Here is a 6,000-nt window from a genome sequence, read left to right as displayed (position 1 = left end):
ATAAATAAGAATGAAATTTTGCCATTTGTGATCAAAAGAATGAACCTTGAGGGCATTATGCTGGGTAAAATAAGTCAGAGAAAGACAAATACTGCATGATCTCAGTTACACGTGGAATCTGAAAAAATAAAAACCCTCTTAGACAGAGAGAAGGAACTGGAGGTTGTCAGAGGTGGAGGGTAGACGTGGCCAAATAGTTGAAGGAAGCCAAAAGGTATACAAATGAAACTACCTACAGAAAAGAAACAAACTCACAGAAACGAAGAACAGACTCACGGTTGCCAAGGGGGAGGAGGAGGCAGTAGGATGGCCTGGGAGTTTGGGGTTAGTAGGTGCAAACCACTGCATTTGGAGTGGATAAGCAATGAGATCCTGCTGTATAGCACAGGGAACCATATTTAGTCACTTGTGATGGAACAAGATGGAGGATAAGGTGAGAAAAAGAACGTACATATGTATGACTGGGTCACTTTGCTGTTTAGAAGAAACTGACAGGATATTGCAAATCAACTATAATATAAAAAATAAAAATCTTAAAAACAGGTACAGACTTCCAGCTATAAAATAAACAATCATGGGGAGGTAAGGCATATCTTAGCAAGGACTGTTAACAATACTGTATTACGAATTTTAAAGTTGTCAAGACAGTCAATTTTAAAAGTTCTCATCACAGGAAAAAAACTCTGTATTATATATGGTGACGGATGTTAACAATATTGTGGTGATCATTTTGCAACATAGACAAATACTAAATGTTGTACAACTGAAACCAATATAATGTATGTCAGTTATACAATAAAAATAAAACTACAATATAAAATAATAGGAGTTCCTGTCATGGCTCAGTGATTAACAAATCCGACTAGGAACCATGAGGTTGCAGGTTCGATCCCTGGGCTCACTCAGTGGGTTAAGTATCCTGTGTTGCTGTGAGCTGTGATGTAGGTCGCAGGCGCGGCTCAGATCCCGAGTTGCTGTGGCTCTAGAGTAGACTGGCGGCTACAGCTCCGCTAAGACCCCTAGCCTGGGAAACTCCATATGCCATGGGTGTGGCCCTAGAAAAGACAAAAAGACAAAAAAATATATATATATATGTGTATATATATACATTAAATACTAGTGATTACATGATTTTAAAAAACAAATAACTAACTTAGATGCCTGTGGTAAAACCAAGAAAAATGAGATAAAGATAAAAATAAGAAAATAGAAGAGTATACATATACATTTCAGGGTCCTTTGGGAAGTCTTTCAGGTAGGTTGAGGCTTTCGGGGGATAAACAGGAAAATCAATCACATCAACAATTAATTTTGGAAAATGACTTATTCAAAACGAATTATTTTAGCACTATAATTATTTGAAATACAAAGGGGAAAAGTACTAATGTATAATGTATTAGTTTATAAATTATAAACTAATGTAAAAAATAATGTACAAAACCTTAATGATTTTCTTCTTTTACATAATTTCTCTCTTAAAATAAGACATGCATTTAGTTTAAAAGCAACTAATTAAAAATGAAAGAAGCTGTTGTCTCAGCTGTCTTAAGAAGCCCCTGGTAAAGCAGGACCACATCACCTGGTAGGTAGAACACATTAAACCACATACCAGATAGGGAGGAAGTAGCTCAACCACTCACCGGCAAGCTGCTTCAAGATTCTTTGGAAATGGAAGCCAAGGTGGGCCTTTTCAAGGAAGGAAGGTTGGGAGGGAGGCAGCAAAGATGACAAAAGAGCAGACAGCGCTCCGTGCAGCAGGACATTCCTGTGGGCGGAGGGAGAAGCTTGAGAAACTACAGCTAGAGCTTGGGAAAGGTGGGTCTCTAGCAAATCATATTCTTCTCCTTGTTTGTCAAGGGGTGGTTTTGACCCTCTTACAGCATCACTGTTCCCCTTCAACCCACCCACCTGGGAAAGCTGCAGAGGACAGAAGTACGAGAAGGGGATTAGGTTTGGAAAAATCCTACTCCCCATTCTTTCCTGAGATGGCAGCAAGATGGTACTGCTCAAAGGGATGATGCCAACCTATTCTCTGAACCTGCAGCCCGATGTTGCTAAAAACCTATTTTTATTCCAGGAGGTGCCTGGAGCCAAAGAGGAAACTTCATTGTGCCTTTTCAGCTTGGTCTTACAATTTCTGGCAGTGCCATGGGCCCAGGCAAACTGCCCTCTGGGAAAATAACACTTCAAATGTCAACAAACCACTATCCTAGAGAGATGAGAGGAAGAAAGTCAGCCAGGGCATGGAATTTGGAATTCTCCTTGTCAATAATTCTAAGCTTTTTGAATGCCTTTTATTTACAGCTAAATTTTTCTCAGTCGCCCACGAGCATAAAATTATACTTTTTCATTAAATATCTACTCTCAGAATCCAGTCTTATTCAAGAGAGTGCTTCCTTAGCTGTATATGGTGGGAAAACAGTACCCTACTCATAAAATGAGAATTAGACAAGGCAGTGTTTCTAGAAATCAGGAACCCAGGAGTCTGGTCTCTGTAGCTTTCATGCTATATGACCTTTGACATTTTCTGTAACCTTCCCCTGGCTCACTTTTCTCAAAGGCAAAATAATAAGAATCATTATTTTAGGGGATGCCATTTAGTTTTATTTCATTTTCAAGTTCCTTAGTGTTAGGGGAAATAAAAGCATTAAAATAAGAATCAGAAAGATAATGATTATAAAACCTTATTCAAAAGCAGATGGAAACCATGAAGACTGGACAGTCATCGGAGAGGCTTCCTCACAGCTCATTTGAATGCAGCCCACATATCCATTTCAGCATGTAATAAGACCAGTTTTTTAAAAATTCATACTAAAGCTCCTAGTTTCTGTCCATGTACAAATTCCATGCTGGCTCGTGGTAATTTCTGCAAAGTGCCTGCCTTTCTCATAATTTATGTTCTCTTTTCACTCTGTGGGGGCTGAATGCCGATGCCTGCAGGAGCGTGAGTTTGATTAAGTCATCACAGGCTGTAGCCTGTTCCTGGCTGGGCCAGGTTCTTCCAGACCTCACTGGGATGAAGGGCTAAAAGGGGACAGTTCTCAGTTTGTCCATCACCAAGAGTGTGATGGCTCAGCTAACAACACTGATAACAACCAAGGAAAAGCTTGGCATTCCCTCTCTCAGCCAGAGCAAGCTCTTTTTTATTCCTCAAGGGACACCCTGGGCCTGAGCAAGGGCTTGGAAACTCACCTTGCAGGGAAATTCAAAGGCTGATCCATCGCTCTGTAATAACCTATATGGGAAGAAAGCATGGATGTATGTATATGCAGAACCGCTTCACTTTGCTATAAGCCTGAAGCTAATACAACATTGTAAATCAATTCTACCCCAATAAAATTTAAAAGACAGAACAAACGGCAAGGGCTGATCCCCTGGGGTCAATGTAATGGGACTCAAAGCTGCCGGAGAATTTCCCGATCCAGGGAGAACAGGAATGGGGTGGAGGAAGGGGGTGTGGGTGGGGTGGGGGGAGGTAGGGATGGAAGGTCTGCCATTACTAAAACCCATGTCTGTTTTGGGACTAGGCTGATGCATCTGAGATGTGATGACGCTTATATATCAGAAGGCTCGACTCCATAGCCTTCTCCAGGGAGCAACATGGCCAGCACTTTGCCTTCCAGACATTTTAGGGAGAAGCACTCTCCTAGCTTTAGTGTTGAGCCTCTCTGGGTAGCTCATCTCACTCAAGACATTGCTCTTTTATCTCCAGTTCAGGTCTGATAAAAGGATGCTTCTCACTGGGTCACAATTCTATTCAAGTCACCAAAGGATCTTGAGCACTTGCTCAGTATCAAGCATTCTGCATCAGAAACAGAGGACAATAGTGAACAGTTTGTGCTCCTGATTTCAAGGAATTTAAAAAACAATGGCTTCCCATGTACTAGCCATACACCAGGCTCTCTTCTAAGCCCTTAACATTTAATTCTCACCACAGTGTATGCAGTGGAGATATTAATATTATCCCCATTTTACAGATGAGAAAATTGAGTCACAAAAAGATCTAACTTACCTAAAATAATACAACTAGTCAGTTGTGGAGACAGGATGTGTATCAATGCAGTCTGACTCTGGAGCTGATGCTAAATTATTAAAGTTCGATGCATTAGACCATCCATGGGGGCTCATACAAGACAGATACAATGTATTAAGGGCTATGGCATTAAATACAGAAGCTCTAAGAGCAGAAAGAGTCACAGGTGGGAAGATGAGGTGACAAGACACTACTTCCCAGAGGGGGTCACGTCTAAGCTAAGACCTAACATATGACTGCTTGTTAGCCAAGCTGAGTGGGGGTGTAGGTGCCAGGCAGAAAGAAAAGCAAATGCACAAATCTCATGGTGAGAGAGAACATGGTTGGTTTATATTAAAAGAACTGAAGGAATTCAGTGTGGGTGAATCACAGATTTCATAGGAGGAAATAATTAGTGATGAGGTTGCAAGCATTTCTTTACCCATTCAACAAACATTCATTTAGCACCTGCTATGTGTCAAGTATTGTGATAAGATGACATCAGCCAAGAGAAATAAGGTGATGCCCTTATGGAGCTTATTGTTTATAAAATGAAATGATATTTCCCGTTTCACCTGCAAAGAAAAACAAAACAATTAAACTTGGAAATAAGGCAAAAATGTAGGATGTGTTTTCAATGTCCACTGGGACATGGTTTAACATATGCACTCAAAAATTGTTTAATTATCTAGAGTAATACACTTGTGTTTGACTTGGCTGTTTACTCTTAGTTAAGAAATCATACATTTACAAAGTTAAATGCACCGTGTAGACATCTATCTGGGGAGAAAAAAAGTCAAAAGGTATAGTCTTATTGGCTATATGATATTAACAAATTTTATCTCTATCTCAGGGTGTTAGTTTTCTACTGTTGCCACAGCAAATTATTACAAACTTAGTGGCTTAAGACAAAAAAACTTATTATTTTGCAGATTTGGAGGTCAGGAATTCAGCACGGTTCTCAGCAGACTAAAATCAAGTTGTAGGCTGTGTTCCTTCCTGGAGGCTCTGAGGAAGAATGCTTTCTGCTCATTCTAGTTATTGGAAGAATTCAGTCCCTTTCAGGCATAGGACCACAGTCCTTGAGTTCTTACCAACTGTAAGCTGAGGGCCATGCACCGCTTGTGGAGGTGGCCGTGTTTCTTGGCTCATGGTCCCCTGCCTCCGCCTTCAAAGCCCGTGGCAGCAGGTCCTTCTCACAGAGCATCATTCTAACACACCCTTCTGCCTTCTGCTCTTCCACTTTTAAAGATTCATGTGATTAAACAGAGCCCATTCACATAATCCAGGATGATCTTCCCTCTCCAGATCCTTTATCTAAATAGCCTCTTCAGGAGTTCCCACTGTAGCACAACAAGATCAGCAGTGTCTTGGGAATACTGGGATGCAGGTTTGTTGGGACACAGGTTCGATCCCTGGCTCGCCACGGTGGATTAAGGATCTGGCATTGTCACAGTTAAAGCTTAGGGTATGGATGTGGTTTCAGGTCTGGGGAAAAGAAAAAAAAAAGCCTTTTCAAAATCCTTTTTTCCATTAAGGTAACATAGTCACAGGTTCTGGGGATTGGAGAATTGATATCCTTGGGGAATCGTTTTTCAGCTTACCGCACAACAGTACTTTAAAGAATGAGTTCTTTGGGGGTAAACTATATAACCTCTGTTTCTCAAAATGCAATTTTAACTAGCTTTACTATCTCACTGGTTCTCTTACCAATGTTTAACACTGTTCATTCTACAGTTACACGTTTTTAAGTTTTGAAAATTGTAATACTTATAATGGCCAGCTTTGGAGGCCTCGAGGAGATTGCCAAATAGACTAACCTATGAGGGCAATTCAGTGATGCTGCAAGGAAGTGCCCCTCCTGGGCTGGCTGAGCCTGGCAGGCTATTTCAGCTCCTGGAATGGATCCCGAATGGTAATAAAACCTCGTCTTCCCTGACATATGCTCTCTGTCTTTAACCTAGCTCTGTGTTTTTCTTTTTATTTCT

General features: G+C 40.8%; 1 long non-coding RNA gene across 3 annotated transcripts in view; it reads right to left on the bottom strand.

The window, feature by feature from the left end:
* The window catches only part of LOC110259494, a 62,221-nt gene continuing 57,790 nt past the window's right edge, over nt 1,570-6,000 (bottom strand). Inside the window, exons 7-10 of one of the 3 annotated variants that reach the window (XR_002341927.1) lie at nt 5,107-5,500; nt 4,013-4,587; nt 3,193-3,235; nt 1,570-1,765 (exon numbers count right to left, since the gene is read on the bottom strand). This is a non-coding gene — a long non-coding RNA (uncharacterized LOC110259494). Of the gene's footprint in view, nt 1,766-3,192; nt 3,236-4,012; nt 5,501-6,000 lie in introns of all 3 variants that reach the window. The other 2 variants (XR_002341925.1, XR_002341926.1) reach the window with 2 other exon arrangements.

Source organism: Sus scrofa, chromosome 2, assembly GCF_000003025.6.
Source record: "Sus scrofa isolate TJ Tabasco breed Duroc chromosome 2, Sscrofa11.1, whole genome shotgun sequence".
Lineage (NCBI taxonomy): Eukaryota > Metazoa > Chordata > Mammalia > Artiodactyla > Suidae > Sus > Sus scrofa.
The sequence above is the reverse complement of the archived record's forward strand: the minus strand, read 5'-3'. Positions and strand labels throughout refer to the sequence as shown.